The sequence below is a fragment of the Strongylocentrotus purpuratus genome, unplaced genomic scaffold, assembly GCF_000002235.5.
Source record: "Strongylocentrotus purpuratus isolate Spur 01 unplaced genomic scaffold, Spur_5.0 spur5_scaffold_21, whole genome shotgun sequence".
Taxonomy (NCBI): Eukaryota; Metazoa; Echinodermata; class Echinoidea; order Camarodonta; family Strongylocentrotidae; genus Strongylocentrotus; species Strongylocentrotus purpuratus.
In genome coordinates this window covers 3,158,638-3,177,977 of record NW_022145607.1, presented here as the reverse complement: position 1 = coordinate 3,177,977, position 19,340 = coordinate 3,158,638, and positions in this window count along the sequence as shown.

Sequence of the window (19,340 nt, the reverse complement as noted above, 5' to 3'; positions counted from 1 at the left end):
AGAGAGAGAGAGAGAGAGATAATGAGAGAGAGAGCGAGAGAGAGAGAGGAGAAGGAAAAATAGAGGACGAGAATTAAGTTAAGAATTTTGAGTATTATCAGCTATAGAAAAAAAGGAGAGAATCAGAAAAGAGAGAAGGAGAGAAGAGAGAGAGAGCGAGACGGAGAGAGAGAAAGAGAGAGAAAGAAAAAATGAAAGAGAGAGAAAGAAGGAGAGAGAGAGAGAGAGAGAGAAAGAGAGAAAGAAAGAAAGATAGCAAGAGAGTCAGAGTAAAGATATAGAAACAGAGAGTGAAACAAAGTGAGAGGATAACAAAGTTTTCGGAGATAAATATAAAATGTCTTCAAGAGTTTAGTGGGGCAACGCCACAACAAATATGATTATCATAGGCGACCAACTTATGGTTTTGGCAATATGATAAATAGGCTCTTTGAAAAAACATGTATTGTATCTTTCAACGAGACTTGTTTGGGTGTAAATAGCTGTGTAGCTTATTCTTGAGCTCAAAGGCGTAAACGTTATTTTTTCCAGGGGGTGGTGGGGGGGGGGGGGGGGTGGGAGGGCTGTCTTACCAAAATATTATCATTCCATTCCCTTTAGTAAAATTGTTTTGCTATGTATGATATTGAAATAAGTTATTTTGTCATTAAAACAAAGATGATGTGATTTCTAAACTACAAAAGAGACTGCATGATTTGTCGGGTGTTCTCCAATCTCGAACAGTTGTAAGGGCTCATCATAAATTATGTAAAGACAGACAAAGTAATATTTATGTCCATTAAGTTAAAGAAGGCAATTCTGAACCTGATTTTCTTGGACTAAGAGACTACATGCATCTTGATAAATGAGCAAGTCGAGAAATTCAATCATATCAATTGGAGATTGCTTTCATCAAGTGATTGATATATTCATACTAACTTGTAAACCAAAAACAAGTCACTTAACATCACAAAGGAAACACTTACTTTTTATTTTGACACAATATGCACCTGTTTATCACTGTACAACACAATGGTTTCATTTTAAGACAAAAGTATCTCGGCTGTCAAAGTACTCGAAATTGTAGTTTTAATGAAAGTTCTTTAAAATGAGGTGAACTTCAGATGATAAATTGTATGTGACAAACTTCAAATAATATGATATGATCGTTGGAAACACACGGTATTTAATAGTTCTTTTTTATTTGATTTAGATTTTCTTTTCTTTTTGTTTTTACATCTCCATTTTTGTTAGAGTAACATTCTAGGAATGATCATCCTTAACGCAAGAATAATACAAACAAATTACACAGATTCAAATGGTAGGACACTCTCTTCATGCGGATATTTGACCTTGAAGGTACTAATAGAAATATTATTTATATTGATAGGTAACTTATTATTAAAATTAATCTGTTTTCTGAACAAGTAACTTTTCATATCTTTCAATAAACTCCTACATTCCAGAGTAAGTCAGTTTTATTCATTAATATAACTGTTTTTATAAGTTGATATTAACTTAAGGTTATCTGATTATAACGACAAACATAGGCCCTATATTTAACATTACTGCACACGAATCTACATTACAAATATTAATGCGGTAAGATATCTTTTTTAATGACTAAAAACAAAAGGAGGTGCGTCACGTTAAAAAATTACGATGACAGTCAGACTAATACATTTACGAATAGCTATGCATTTCGTGTTCTTTGTTGTTTTTATGTGAGAAGATGATATGTACAATCTACGTTATACATTTTGCAGATAATGTTGACATTGTGTATGTGCCTGGTGAGTGTGCGCGTGTTTGCGTGGGCGTGTGTGCGCGCGAGCGTGTGTGTATGTGTGTGTGTGTGGGAATGTGAGTTTTAATGAACGGGATTTATAAAGGTACCTATAGAATTACCATGGTGCAATATAGTTTTCCTACCCATCTGGCTATACCTACTGACCGGAATAGGCCATTTTCTTAATTCACACAATTTAAAGCATACGTCTTTGTGAAGTGACTCGAAACGAATTATTTCATTCACTTGTTATACTATATTTCAGAAGTGAAAATGCAAATTGCATATAATATTTCGGGTTGTTAGGTAGGGCAAGGCATAATATTTTTCTACCAAGCAATAACTAATGTATGTAATTTGCATTTTGACTTTTGAGATAATTCATATTAAACAGGTAAATGAATAATTCGTATTGAGGCCCTTCACAAACCGAATTCATTACATTTTGTTAGATTAAAGGTACTTTGTCCCTTTTGCAGCCAACCTCAAATGCTGTAGAACTTTGCAAGAATTATGAATATGTCATGTATGTTCTATCTGTGAAATTAAAACGTTAGCAGTGTCCTAATATTCAAATTATGCAAGGAAACCCGTTTACTTGCTAGACTTCACTGTCAGACACTATTGAGTGACTGACTGGCTTTTTTCTTCTTTGGTAATAACATACATGAAAAGAGTTGTAAAGGATACATGAGCATTTGTCTACATCAATAACCCACTTCTTGTGATGGCCAAGATTAAACTGATTGAATCTTTGCGCAGCATAAAACGTATGACCATTCGGTACAATTGTCTGAAAATCAAGACTATTACTTTTGGGCTCTATAGCCCTAAAGTCGATTTGACAACTAATAGTCGTTATTTTCCCACTTGAAGACATTTTCAAGCCCCACCTTTTTTAGGGAAGTTCTAAATTAGTATTATCTTTCAAATGCAGTTGGAATTGAACTTTTTCATTTTTTTGGCCTGCAAATGGGACATAGTACCTTTAATGGTCTATTACACACGGATTCGATAAGCCAATTAAACTATATAACCAGTTAAGGTATCACTTAAAGCTAGTAGTGGTACAGGTGCCAATGCAATATTAAACTGAGTTTGGTCGTTCATTTACAAAGCTCTTAAAAGGTGTCCAGGATTACTCAACACTCCTACTATAAACATTATGGTACAGAGTTGAACGGCTATCAATCATCGTTGTTCGCTGGAGGGTATGTGTAGTGGCGACAAGACTGATGTGTCAATGAAGCATCAGTAGCAAACGAACAGCAGTTTACAGGATAGTCCATGTCCACCCAGAAAGTAGCCGATATGAGGGTTGGAGAGTAGCTAACGGGGCTCAGGAAAACGCATTCCGTAGAGTTCTGGAAGCAAGTGAGATTACCTTTGCCGTCATTGCCGACCGTTGCGGTACAGTGAAGTTCTTTCCATGTCGAGGTATACGTCGAGGATTGGAGATCACATCTTGCCTCACCGGGAGGAAACAGTGCCTCGATGTAAGCAACCTGGATGAGATTAGCAACACGACCATCGATGTTTTCCCTCATGATGAGGACGTGGAATCCTCTATCGGAGCGTTTCATCCTCCGGAGCAGCAGAGTCACCCACACTGAGGTTTTATTTCGAGTGAAATGCACCAGGACTCGATCTCTTTGTCCAGGTTTAAGGCAAGACGTATCCATGATCGCATCGACGCAGAATACACAGCCTTGATCGGGGGCGAACAAGTCGTAGGAGTAGGTTGCTTCATTTGAAGTAGTGTCATGGTAGAAGTAAACAGTAGCATCTTCCCCCTCAGGAAATTCATAGACTTGTTGTCCTCGTATGGAAGGAGATTGTCCCCCAAATGACAACGCTCATCGATATAACCACGGTTACGTGTACTATCCCCATTGTTGTTCTTATTGATGCAGTTATGTACGGAAGATAATGTCCCAACCAGGTACTACGTTTTACACGGCATAGAAAGAGTCTACTTTTAAAAACCTACTTTATCCACAGATATTTTCACTCGAAAAACATTTCAACACTTCGTCTCTGGAAGCCAAGTATGTTCCATGGAAATACACATACATGAAATGTTGGTAACAGCTGGAGCAGAATGAAAAATCTTATCCGAAAACAAAATAATAAGAGAAAATGACAGATTGATGGCTTTTCAAAAGGTCCCTACTGGATAAGGCCAAGTATCTTACTCCTTGATCTGATTCCACTTTGATCTGTAGTATTTTAGGGGAAGGTTGACATGAAGAATACCACTGAGAGTTTTCATTTACCTGCCACACTGCACCAGAAAAACAAACAACGAAGTATCACTTCCGTCATGCAAAGGAATTAAATCTCAAATAAAAAACACACTACAGAAAATTAATTTATTACTTCATTCGAAACCTATCTGCTCAAGTTAAAACAATAGTTTCGATCAAAACACTTGAAGAAAGTGAAGTGTCAAACTAAAAAGATTGATGTTAGAGTACCGATCCTTTCTCTGTAATTTCCTATTGTTCATTGCACCTCTAGTTTGATAGCGCTACTTTATCATTTCATGTAGAATAAAACCTTCAATGTAAACATTGTAAAAAACTGATATACATCCTTACAAATTCTATCATAAAAGATATCGCCATTTAGGTCACAGCAGTCTGAGTGGTAAAACATCATGGCGATCTCTATTTCTGTAACGGATCATTCCGCCCTTCGGAAATGTTGTATTCCATTTACAGGATTGCGTTTATTATTGATGTCCATTTTGATTCAACATAACATAATGCATACCTTATGCTCGAATGATTATGAATTTGTTACACAACCCAGTGATGTCACCGTACGAGAAGGTGAATCGACGTCATTTGTGTGCACCCTTCAAACTGGAGTTCCATTTGCGTCTGTGTCCTCATACTGGATTAACGGTAAGACAGAGAATGTCCAGCAAAAGCCCTTTGTCAACATAACAATACAATCAGACATAGAGCAGAGACAGATTACGTCCCGACTCGCCATTCAGAGCGTCACAAGGAGTATGGACGCTTTGTATAAATGTTCAATAGTATTCATAGATCCACCAGGCAAAATGTTATCATCTGACTTTGCCAGGCTGAATGTACTGTACTTCCTGAGGGAAACTGAACTGCTTTGCAGCGGTCCAGTCAACAATGACCTTAAAGACGGCGATCAAATTGACATCCAATGTGAAGCACCTAAGAGCAATCCCCCGGCTTCACTCAGGTGGCTGTGGAAAGCAACGTCAATGAATGCATCGTCTATGTCTCCTGCAACATCATCCATCCTGGTTGCAAACCTCACAGTAACACGATCTCTGCACAACGAAAGGATATTCTGTCTTGCAACGAGCAGAGACTTTCCTGGTAGAAGCGTAAACTGCTCCTGGGTCCGTTTAAGGTCACTCATCCTCCTCTGGTCAAGGTCATTCCATATCAAGCAGACATGCCTTGGCCATTGGTAGTTAGCATGTCTTTCCAGTGTCTGGCATCCGGTTACCCAGAGGTAGCGGGATATAACTGGTATTGTTCTCCGGGAAAGGCTTTTGCACAATGTAGCTCACATTCACAGAACTTGACCATAGTTGTTAACCCAGTGCAGGATGCAGAGGTTTTGAATGTGACATGCGAAGCATGGAACCCCGTCGGGAATTCACGGTGCAACTCCCTCATTACAGTCAGGCACGGAGATGAAGCCTTGCTGCCCGACTGCGAATCTAGTAGTTTGCATTCCCAAGAAAGAATCCTAGAAGCTGATACCTTTCTTGAGTACAATGAGAACGGTGATCAAGGCTATTTAAAATGTTCAACCAGAGTCAGAAGTACCGACAACATAACTTTCCGATGGTCTTTGAATGGCATTATCATCTTCGAAGAACAGGGAAATATGTTCTTGAAGAAGAAGACAATGAAGGAACTCACCTCATTGCTTACAGCATACTCGAGATGATGGGGCCTGGAATTGTTACATGCGATTATAGACCTCGTACGTCTGTAGACGCGCAGAGACATCTAGTTGCATGCTATTCATTCGCGGTACTCTGACCAGCTCCAGTGGACCTCCAATCAACCATTTAGTCGTACATTCTGAGAATTCGTCAAAGAAACCATTGCAGGTAACGTCTACCATATCGGTAAATATATCGACATTAAACTCCACGGACATATCCGGGACATTTTGGAAGGTGTTTTGGAAGAGTGCTTTGGCTATTGCGACGGTGCTGGGGATTCTACTTTGTGCCACACTGGTTGCTCTGGGATGGCGAAAGCTAATGGCCCGTGAAAGATATGACACTCAACCACCTGTCCATGCAATTCATTAGCGGGTAGTAACGATACCCAATCTACTGTACCACAATCTGAACTCTACCGAATAAATACAAGTCCACTATATGAAGTCCCAAATGATAGAATGTGCGTAGCAAAGCCAAGTATGAAAGATCCATTCCCAATGGGAACAAGGTCCAGTGACAGCATTCATCGTCATGGACGAGGACATGTTGACAGCGTCCTGGAGGATAATGAGTCATCCAGTGATTGCCGGAGGAGCGGCTGTTCTTCCAGTTCTACAGCTGGAAGGGTATCCTATATCTACGAGGACACAGGAGAGAGTGAGGCCCTGCACCATTATGAAAACCGACAAGTCGTTGAGTCCGTGATTGGGAAGGCTGGAAGTAAATATTTCTTGGGAAAAGTGATGGAAAACAAGAGTAACTATGAACGTGATGTAAGCCAAGAGAATGACGATGACTCTTCAAGCTGTTTATCAGAAGGATTGGGTGGAGGAGACAATGGATATTAAAGGACAGTCAAGTCTTTATGCTACGGAGCTCGAAAAGCTCAAGCACCCAAGAAGAGTTAATAATTAGGCTGAGTAAATAGCAAAATAATTAGAACATTACAAAATCAGGAGTGCCATTTTAACTGACTTCTAATGTTTTTACGTTTTACGTTGCAATTGGAACCCCTTTGGTTGTTTTTGATGTTGTTTTTTGTACGTAAAAATTTGGCAACACTAATTATTTTTGTTGAATTTGTTATATAAAAAATCGAAAAATAGCAAAGTAAACAGATGTACAAACACTGCTCGTCTGACCTCATCGCCGGTAAGCTATGGTCACAAATCAGAGCGGCGAGCGACCGATTAGTAGCCTGCTCGGTCGCTGCTAGAATGTAGGCATCGCCCAGCGATTTTTTGAGAAGTCGAGTAGGCTGTAGAGCCCCAGCGGTGCCTAGGCGGTGCCCTGTCGATTTCCCGTCGGTCGCCGGTCGATTTTAGGTCAAAACTGGGCGAAATCGCGAAGCTTTTCCGCGCGGTGTCCCGGCTGTGACCGACCGGTGACCCACCGATTCCCGAGCAGTCTCCCACCGGCCGCCGGCTGATTTTAAAGATATTGCACGGCGGCCGGCCAGTGGTCGGCGGGGCTCCAAAATACGGTCGGTCTCCGCCCGGGCACTGAACTAATCGAGCGACTTAGATCAAAAATCGAAGTCGCTAGATCAAAGGCTGCCGACCGATTTTGGACTCGCCGCCCAGTGACCGACTGATCTCCCAGCGGCGACCGGGCGGCGACTGCTCGACAGCCTTTGACCTAGCGGCTTCGATTTTTGACCTAAATCGCTCGACGGTGAACGCTCGAGTAGGCCTGCGCCCGGGCGGCGACCGCCCGGCCACCGAGCGTAATTTTTTAATGTAGTTTTGTTTATTAGATATTCCATTAGTCTAATTTATATTTCCTGTTTTGCATTGTCGTTCGAAGCCATACAAATGAATCTGATCCAGGTGGAGACATTCCTTAAACATTAATACTATTATGATAATGGTGACTGATTGTTATCTTCAAAATGCACCATAATACACGACTGCATTCATTTTCTATATTCACCTCATAATCTGGTATCCCTTAATTTCTCAGTTTATAACTATGTAGATATACCTCTAGGTACGTTAACAGGATACATATCATGATACTATACCAGGCAAATATTATGATCATTTCAATATTCTGAAATTAATATGTATATTAAAAACATTAAAGGTATTACAAAGTTTTGGTATGGGTTCATGAATTTGGTTCAAATGAACACATTGGAAGCATATGCGATCCTACAATGTTCAGTGATCGTTGTCGCGGTTGAAATCGAATCTAAAGTTATAAAATTGTAAATAATAAATTCTTTATGCTGCAGAGCTCCCTCTCAAGGTCAAGATATTAATTAAGCTATGAAACAATGTTTCTCGACTAAAATCGACCGATTAGCTATTCCCGTTTGAAAATTATATATCACATCTACATATTCTGAAATTTTCATGGTCGCAGCTACCAGTGTACGGCCGTAGTCACTATTTGAAATTTACCAAATTTACCGGGAGCACCATTAAATTTTTATAGTCCATTTTTCTTGAAAGCAGAAGTGTTTTAGGAGCTCAATTTTCTAGTGCCTATAAAACATCCACAGGGGCATCCAAATATATCAAAATTGTAAAGAATCACTATCCACCCAATTTTCAAAATTTCCCAAAAGTTTGTATTACCTTTAAGGTATAATGGTAATTTATTCATAAAATGCATTGCTGTATCTTAATAGATATATATATATTATATATAATATATATATATATAAAATATATCAAAATTGTAAAACGTTACTGGGCTTCTTTGTATGTTCTATGTGCATTGTAAATGTAAAATAATTGTACCTCATATCATAGTCAATGGAAACAGAATTTCTATGTATAAGCATGGATCAATAAAGATAAAATGAAATGAAATGGATAAATGGTAAAATACAGAAGCAAAGATTTACTTTGATTAACCTTTGTGAAATGTATTTGACGATCTACAGAACATGAATAGGTCAGCGTATATTGGGTGTGTGTGTTAAAAAGCTTTTTTTTTGTTATCGGAGTTTTTTTCTAGCCCTCAACATTTTTCTTTCATAAATAGAGTCTCCATTGAAATCTTGGTATCTACAATTCTCTGAGGTAATTTGATTTAAAATGTTTCTGTAATATATCGCTAATGTCATGCATATTGATTTGTGTACGTTATATGATGTACATATTTATGAACAGAATATTGACGTTCAATACATACAATACGACGACAAGACCACTCCTGAATAACGCTTTAAGTTCTGTCAAGTTTAATATAATGCCGAATAATAATTTTCAGAAAAAAGTAACCAGTGTCACACATATATAAGGTTTTACACATGGTTTATCTTTACAAAACAACTTGCATAATCCTTTCTTATGTAATATGAGAGACAGGAAAATACATTCGGATTAATTTCAATTGATCGTTTTCAATCACTGTTGTATGGATTTTGTTTACTTTGAAATACCGCTGCTATACAAACATTTTCATTTCATTCTTTTTTCCATTTTCCATTTCCATTTTGTTTTATTTCCGAAGATAAAAAAAAACACGAAGTACCATTATAAATAATATAACAGAAATAAACACCAACAACTAATGCCTGGGATTACCAAAAGAAACTGAGTTTATGTAAGGGGCTCTCCTCATCAGTTGATGAAATGATACACAATTATACACAAATATACATAAATATACATAATTAAATAAGATTCATCTTTAAAAATCGGTTTACTCGTACGACCTGAACAACATATGATTATTTTATATTTATGATCTCATGATTTGTCTTTTACAGCTTCTTGGTATTTAATTTTTATAATTCAATACCAAGAAGCTGCAAACGACAAATCATGAGATCATAAATATAAAATAATCATATGTTGTTCAGGTTGTACGAGTAAACCGATTTAAAAGATGAACGAAGAAAACAAATGTAAGGATTGCAATAACTGTGTTGTGTTGTACTATAAACCCTCTCAGTTTCACCATTAATCACATAAACATAAACTTGAACATTGAAAATACAAAAAAGAGAATAAAAGTTTACAGGCAAATGATATATGTTTTAGACAATCAAAGTATTCGTTCTTGTATGTAAACGCCGAGCATAACTTTCAACAAATACAAAAGTAATAACAACCACTCCATGTTATAGACCCGCTAAATTACAGGCATCCCCTGGCCCACTAAAATAGATACAACATTATGATGAATAAAGGGAGATAAAACACGGGACAACATGTTTCACTTAGTTTGCTAGTTCCCGAATCTGTTACTGTTAGAGAAGGTGACACTAATGAAGGTTCATTTCTAATGTTATGACCTGTTGTAGTAAAGGTACTCGTGCGTCTTACATTCAACTGATTATGCAATATAGAATCTTTACATGAACTTTTATTTACTGCAATATTTATGTCTTGTGAGCAGCACGACACCTGGCCGAATTCACTCACCCAAAATACCCCCGAGGTATACTGCCCTGAAATTTTAGGATGGCATTTATAAGGGACCTTCCTACCGTTTTGGTAACATGTAAGTGTCGTATTATATTCCCCTGCCTTAGCTCTACAATATACCTCACGCAGGTGGGGTGAGTAAGTACTATTTCTAATGCTACAACTTGCAGGCCCAAGGGGAATTTTAACGTCCACATGTTTCATCAAGGTTTCTTGAAAACCGGTGGGATAATTAAATAAAATCAAGGTAAACACATACACCGCTGCATCCGAAATATGTACATTAGTTATACGTACATTTACAGCAATGAAACCTTTCCTTGAATTTTTTTTTGTAACCGTATATCTTGAAGACTGTGTTTGATCGAGGAAGCCTTGAGGATCATTTTCTCCATTGACATTGAAAGGACGTTCTTTGGAGTTTAAGTGAAGTGTGTAATAAGGATACACTTCAATATCGTCATCAACGGACCACTTGAGTTCGAATGGAATGTCGCCGGTTTGGCCAGCTTTTAAGGTCACACGTTCAATTGAATCCATGTCTGATGCATCCTCCAGCCCAACTGACCCTGCCGCTATCATGGCGGCTAACAGAAGTAACCGCGGTACCATCTCGAAGAAAATTCGTTCGGAAAACAAGAACACAAGGCATTGATCATCTGTCCTGCAGTGCATGTTCTGAATGAAATACAAGATAAACATGAACATTTTTTAGTACGTTGTTTTTTAGTGGACGTGGTTGAAGTGATACAACGGTACTTTGATAAAGATGTACAACATTAAAATTGAATTATAAAAACAATAATCTGATTCATCTGTCATTATAACACACATTCTTTTTTCATCGGATTAAGAATTACAAATATAATGTCAATGTAGGTTTATAGACAACAAAAATAAGTGTGCAATGACATAATATGCATTATGTGATCAATAAACAGAATAATAATAATAACAATACAAATAATACAGTTGGGTCTTATTTACCCAGGGTAGCCACATCAGTGTTAATACTGCTATTCCCCAGCAATTGCCAGGTATCAAATTACACCTGGCTGGAGAGTGGGAAATGTGAATTAATGCCTTGCGAAAGGACGTAAGTATCGGGCAAGAATTATTCGAACGCACAATCTTCGGATGGAGAGTCAAAAGAATGAACTCTATACCCCAACACCTCCAAGCAAGAACTACCAAATATTATACGACAATGGATTTGATACTGATATAAATCTGTAGCATTCTATGAAAACAAAAAATCAACCACACTCAACCAATAATATCTCGAGAACCAATTAAAATGTATTGAATTCGAGGAGCTGGTTTGATAGCTTACAGTTTCCCCTTTATCGAAATAAGTGATTTGCCCAAGTTAGAATTCATTGTAATTCAATTTATTCAACAAATGCTAAATCCCTAACCCCAAAAGTATCAAAATTGTGTGACAATACACAAAGTAAAATGAAAAAGAAAAGAAAGAAAAAGTAAAGAAAAGAAGAAAAAAAAAAAAAAAAAAAAAAGAAAAAAGAGAAAAAGTAAAGAAAAGAAAAGAAAAGAAAAAGAAACAGGAAAAAAAGAAAAAAAAAAAAGAAAAGAAAAGAAAAGAAAAGAAAAAAAAGAAAAGAAAAGAAAAGAAAAGAAAAGAAAAAGAAAAGAAGAGAAAAGAAAGAAAAGAAAAAGAAAAGAAAAAGAAAAAAAGAAAAAGAAAAGTAAAGAAAAAGAAAAGAAAAGAAAAGAAAAGAAAAGAAAAGAAAAGAAAAGAAAAGAAAAGAAAAAGAAAAGAAAAGAAAAAATAAGAAAAAGAAATAGAATGGTTATATAACCCTAACTATATAAACCCTAACCATAATAAATACAAAACGAACAAATAGCCCGGAGGAATTGTCGCAGACTCGCAGGAACAAATGTCGGGTCATCATTGAGAGTGAATCAAAGTATACACCAATAAATTATTAAAAGAAATAGAGAATGAGGATTGGAGTAATAACCAATTACTTTTTCCAGTTGACTGCCCCCAGTAATAAAGAATATATATATTTTCCAGAAATAATTACATATAAAACAATCTTGCGACGAGGTGGTATCAGGGTCCGAAAAGAGCGGGAGATTGGTGGATTGTCTATCTAGAAAAATCTGAATCGAACCTTATGAATTCAGTGAATTACGATAAGTGTTATTAGGAGGGTAGCAACATGCGCAATATTTTGTTTTAATAGTGTGGACTATGAGTAAGTGAATATCGTTTGCCCTACTTCATATGAAAATGGATGGGTAGTTCAATCTCAAAGCAGATCATCATAGACGGTAAATGATTGTGTTTGTAATGAAAGAGTTATATAAATGACATAAATGCCTTGTTTAAATTACCTTATCTTGCTGTGAAGTGTAACGTTAGCTCATCGACATCTGTGTTTAATACCGCCCGGTCTTTTGTCATGCCTCCTGCATCAATTATACTCATAGCTGTAATCATAAGATAAACAAAAATAAAACAATCTTAATCACATAATGAGCTCAACTGATTTTCGCTTGATATGGACTGAATCCTAATAATTTTATTAGTCACATTTGTATAGCGTTAAATACTATATTAGGGAGTATTCCGACCAGGCGTCATTTTACCAGCGCTCACATTCCAATCCAACAACACATTAACGTTCGCACCCTACCTTGTACCCATTTAACACCTGGATGGAGAGTGGCAAATGTCCATTTATGACTTGCCAACAGATTTGGCGTTGGGACTGGAACCGCGAACCATGTGATCCACGGTTAACTAGACCACGACCTGGTATTGCCACGTCGAAATAAAGTCCACCATGTTTCTTCATTTTTAATGAAAAGAAAAAAGATAATGAGAATGACCATTTATTAGGTACGTAAGCTTCTTTCATTTCATGGTGGCTTCGATTTGGGTTTTTTCGAATCTTTTCATCTATGAAATATTTTCTGTACTACTCACTGTTATAAACACACTATGTTTTTCATGAGTAGGAATAAATGTGAATTTCAATCAAGCAATCACCAACAATCGATCGTTTTCGACGTTTATAACGAAACAAATAAATGTTTATATATTACACGATGAGATTGAACGGAAAGTTTAAACCATTTTTAGTCGTTCGGACGGGGTTAGGCGGCAGAAGATCAAACCGTCACATTAATATTCTCTACAAATTTTCCCTAAAATTAGGCAATTATCTATGAATTCAAAGGCTTGTCATATAAATCTTACCGTTTGAAGTAGTTGTGAAGGTATATTATCCGTGCATTCCACGATGAAAACTCAGTTGATTGAAATCTGTGTTTACTAGGCGATCGGTAAATCCCTGTATCAAGGCAAGGATGAGAATCACAAAGTGCCTGTATGATTCCGTTTGCAACGCCCATTTTGGAGAAGGGGAACGGGGTTGTAGTTTAAAGTTTAACGTTTGAAATTTGTCCACGGTGAGATATGAAAGGAGGTTGCGCAATAAGATAATAAATCTTAGATATCTTGGCAGAATGTACTCGAAGTCCACCTTCTATCTTGTTTGAAGTTGATATTTCAATATTGACTCGAATAATACTATATAATATTTATTGAATATCTTTATACTTAATAGTCGTTAGTCTTGATTTTAATCTCGAATGTAGTCTTTTAGTCGACCATGCCATCTTAAGGATCCCCTCAACGTATGGCGGTTTTTTCGACTATTATACCTCAAGTTCACAGGGAGAGTGTGATGGGGCAGGGAGCTATGACGTAGATGTTGTGTATAGTCTTGCAAACTTACACCTGTATATAAAGTTTGACTGGCCTGTAGTAACAAAATGCATTGAGGGTGGTATTGCAGGGCGGAGATGCCTATCACCGATTTTCCGATTCATTCGAAGCGACCCATTGCGATCGCAAATGGTCCTCTACTCACTGTTAATCTGTAATTGTTGAAGCACACTTTCGTTACATCTACATGTAGATGTCTTTTTTTATCTTTTCTCCTAAAAGGGCAAGTGGCCAAAATTTTGAAAAATAATTAACCACCCATGTTTGACTACAATTTACCAACAAATCCCTTCATGATTCACGAATAACAGAACTAGTAATTAGGCAATGTTTTGTAAAATTGAATGGTTTTTTTTTATATTGTATACATATAATTATTTAAAAAAAAATTGTCAAGGGGGGGGGGGGAAACAGCCTTTTCCCTTGTCGACAGTACTTCATTTCTCATCCTTATTACTTTTAAACATGTGCAACCGCTCCGTATGATGTTCAATTCAATTCAATTAAAATGATTTTATTTTCAAACACAAACAAATCATGAAAAAGTTCTTACATAAAATAAGTATTAAATGATATGTGCAATATAACAGAAAATTAAACTTATGTGTAATCATACAATATTACATGTCGATAAGTAATAAACGTATTTAAAGATACAAGACATACAGGCATAATATTTGTGGGATTCCTCAATAAAGAAAAAGGAAAGGAAGAAAGAAATGAATAAGAAATACAAAATAAATGAACACATGCACTGCTCAGAATTACGAGCTTTCATAGCAAAAAACAAAGTCGAGCAGTGCATGTGTATCTATGCTCCAACACCCACGAGCTGTTCATGATGTTTGGAGGAAAAAAAGAGAACGTGCACACATATAGGAAAGGAATGGAGTTTTTTAAAATGATTATCTAAGACCATAAACCATATCTACCAGAACCAGGCGCGTACGCAGGGGGGGGGGGGGGTTGGGGTTAAACCCCCCCTTGATTTTTTTTGGGTGTATTTTTTATGTATGTTTTATGTGAAAAGAACCCCTTTTGATTTTTTTTTTTTTTTTTAATTAAAAAAAAAAGAAAAAAAAAAGTTATGCCAATAGCTGACCTAAAAAAAGATGACCTTACCCCCCCCCCCAACGGAACAAAATGTCAAATTTTCAAATTTCGAGACCCCCCCCCCAAAAAAAAGTGTCCTCTTACCCCCCCCCCCCCCCCACTGAGCGGACTTTTCGGCTGGCTGAGTCGTTGCGATTTTTTTTGGACTCCAAAAAAAAAAAAAAAAAAAATGTCCGCTTACCCCCCCCCCCCCCCCCCCCCCCCCTGAGCGACTTTTCGGCCGGCACGATTTTCAAATTTTCGGGAGCAAAATAATAAAGCTGAGTAGTTGCGAAATTTTTGGGCCCGATTTTTAAAACCCTCCCCCTTGAAAAAATCCTGCGTACGCCACTGACCAGAACCTCTGTATATATACCAAAGTCATGTTTATAGTTGATGTCACGTTCATTACACACTGACCTTATTTAAGGCAGATTAAGCTTTTTTTTAAATCTTTGTCTTGGCTACGTGTTTGTTTATTCAACGGGTTAATTGTCAATTTCAAAATTTGATAAAAAGGGACTTTGTACATTCATGCATACTTGAAGACTCATATCAGTACTGACGAGGTAAGCTTATCGAACAAGTTAAACGTGCTGGATTCGTTCATCGAAAAATCGCGTGTGATCTCTAACCTTGTTATGATGATTTTCTATCATTAAATCAGATCTATAATATTGACGAAATGCATCTGGTATCTGTAAACACTTGCCCACAGTGGCGATTTATTTTTATTTTTTAAACATATGTTGGCTGTCTTGTGCATGGACTTTAACGTTTGAAATTTGTCCACGGTGAGATACGGTCACATCATTGCGAAGTCGAGGGGGGGGGGGGGGGGGGGGGGGTGGGGGGGGGGGGGGTGGGGGGGGGGGGGGGGGGGAGGGGTGACGTCTTTTGCCTATTGTTAACTTTTCAGTTCTTATTCTTCGGCTAATAATTAACATCTTTAATAGTGAAATTCACAGAATTTACCCATTAGAGCAACCCTAAAGCCCCATAGCCCGCTCCCCGCCACGTTCGCCAATGATTACATCCGAATTAACAAGGCAAAGGGTTTGCGGGAAATATGTAGGGAAGAAGTCTGTCATCTCCTTTTCACGTTCCTTCACCCCTGCAGGCGTACACTACCCCCTCTCTCTCTCTCTCTCTATATATATATATAAATATATAAATATATTTTTTTCTCTCTCTCTTTGATTCCGCCATTAGATTGAGAGGGGACACGGGTAGTCATCCTATCTGCGCCGTACTTGTATACTTGGTCATGTACACACCTACACGAAGATATGCTTGTCTTTTTTATTTCCCTATATAAAATGCCTATTGCATTTAATTGATTGGCGAAGGGGAGTCCTTCTACATTTCACATCTCTGTTTTCTTGTTGAAGAAAAACAATCGACAAATTTAGAATATTGACAATGATGATGATGACAACAGTAACAACAACAATTTAAACAAAATATACGAACGCGCATTAAATTGAACATGGTGTATACATACTTGCTTTTCTCTGGCTTGCTTTACTCAATTTTGTATATATAGATATTTATTCTTCATTTCTCAGAGTCTAGCTCCGAATATTCAATATCTGGGAGAGGAATTAACGATGATCTCCTCGATTATAAATATGTTTTTAATCTCCTTATGCTTTACATCAGAACAATTTATCTACTAATCTATCTTCATGTATACGTGCTTGATATTAATAACATAATCCCCCTTTTTTCTACAAAATCCCTGCGGCTTTTTATTTTCAATCATTTTATCGACTCTTTTTGCCTCTCTCCCCTCTCTAACTATCTTTTATCATCTAGATTGAATTCGAAACATGATGTAATAGACCTTGGGAAAGGATTTAAGAATAATTTAAATTTAAGTTTTACGTTTGTTCGAAATATTATGCCAAAATAAAATCTTACTAATCTATTACCTTTCATAACCAATTTCAGGACATACATAGGTTTTTGAAAGTTATAAAGCGATGCACTTACAATTAATATTATTATTTTGTTGTTGCTTGGTTTCGATCAAAGCACTTCAATGACGACATACTTGCTGGATACAAAATCTAATTCTCCGGTTCGAAAGAAGATCTGTCAGCCAATGTTATTAATGGACACTTTCTAAACATTTATAACAGTTCTACAATCCGGCCTTCCAACTCAAATCCATATGTTTACTAGAGACATCTTGTAATCATTGGCATTTGTGGTATAAGCCGCAATGGTGATCTATTGCTCTGCTCCTGTGAAATATTATAATATGTATCAGAGATCAATGAGCTTTCTCGCAGCAGAAATGATTCTAATTTGTATAATTCTTCAAATTTTCATTCGGGTGTCATTTTGTGATCATGATTTAGAATTTGTGTCGCTCAGCCCGCTGATGTCAGTGTGAAAGAGGATGGAACAGCGATATTCAATTGTACCCTACAATCAAACTTGCCCTTCTCGGTTGCAATGTCCTATTGGGTAAATGCTCTCACTGAACCTATCTATCAGAGCGACATGTACAATGTCTCAACAACATCGGACAATGATGCCAGAACAATTTCATCCCATCTTACTATTTATCATGTTCGTAGAGACATGAGTAGCCGATACAAATGCTGGATAATTATGAAACTCGCAGATGATTCCCGTTTCATCATTTCGTCTGAGTTTGCAAACCTCAACGTGTTGTATTTCATCAAGGACAACGAGTTAGCTTGCCGAGGACCAGCGGGTTCCATGCTTCAAGAACACGACCAAGTTACTATTGAATGCGAAGGTGCCCTAACCAATCCACAGGCTGTAATGAGGTGGTTAAAACCTCTTTCCGTATCTTCCTTCTTTTCCCAGACAAGATCACTGTTGATTGGGAACTTTACGGTTTCTACATTGCTCCACAATAAGGTCCTGACCTGTGTTGCAGAGAGTGAGGCTTTTCCTCGACACCAAGTTAAATGTTCTCTTGGTCCATACAAGGTAATCCATTCTCCGGTCGTAGAGGTCATTCCGCATCAGGCTGAGATGATATGGCCATTAGTTACTGAAATGACGTTTCAATGTATAGCAACAGGATACCCTGAGGTAGACGGGTATAAGTGGTCGTGCCACCCCGAGGAGCTATTTGCCCAGTGCACATCACATTCACAGAATATAACGATTCTTCTGGATGCCATTCAAACGGAAGAGACTCTGAACATATCCTGTGAGGCAACCAATTATATTGCAACTTCGTGGAATAACTCCATCGTAAATATAACGTACGCCTTGGAGCCAGTGCTGGATGTGTGCAAATCGAATGCAACTTATTCGGCAGGGATGACAGAGAATGGATTTCCAGCCCTTCTCTATGATGATAAGTCAAATACCTTAAAGTGCCTAGCTGAGGTTAATAGTATCGTGGATGAAGTTACATTTCAGTGGTACCTTGATGGCCGTCTCGTTGCCCGAAACAGAGGAATTGATCACGATCTTATCAAATCTTCAAAGGGGAGGAGTCATCTTCTTGCTTACAATATAATCAAAGTAACAAGGCGAGGCATGGTTGCATGCAACATTATAACGCCCGAATCCAATAGTTTGTATTTCGAACACCTTGTGGAGTGCAAGTTATCAAGTGTGAATATGGAAGACCCCGTGAGTGCAAGCATCACAGAATCTTGGCAAGGTGTGAACACTCCAGATGAACATTCTACTAAAAACTTGATAGCAGTGCCTATTGCAATTGGGTGTTGCTTGTTCTGCCTGATCTTAGTAATACTGGCATGGCAAAAATCAGCAGTCTGTAGGACATCGGAGACACAGACATCTGACAATGATGTTCCTTTGACTGATATCGAAGGTAACCAGTCAAGCACGCACGGATCCCCTTCATGCAACCAAGATGGAATTCATGTCTATTATGAAATTCCTGATGTCGATTTAGGCAGACCAACATCACGCAAAAACACTTTAACTGTTCCCAAATTTGGGCCAGGCGGAAGGCGTATAAACATTGACAGCTACCTGGAAGAAGAAGAAGAAGAAGAAGAAGAAGAAGAAGAAGAAGAAGAAGACGAAGAAGAAGAAGAAGTCGACGACGACCAAGAAGAAGAGAAGAAGAAGAAGAAGAAGACGAAGAAGAAGAAGAAGAAGACGAAGAAGAAAGAAGAAGACGAAGAAGAAGAAAAAGAAGACGAAGGAAGAAGAGGGCAAATAGGAGAGGAGGAAGAGAAGGAGGAGGAGGAGGAGGAGGAGGAGGAGGAGGAGAAGAGTCTTTTTCCGAGAGTACGGCTGAATCATGCTCCAGTGCTGAAAATCAGGACATGTCGTTTCTGTCCGATGACTTAATTGAGAAAGATTTTCCAGGCGAACATAACCATTATGAAATGGCAAAGTAGTGGAATCTGT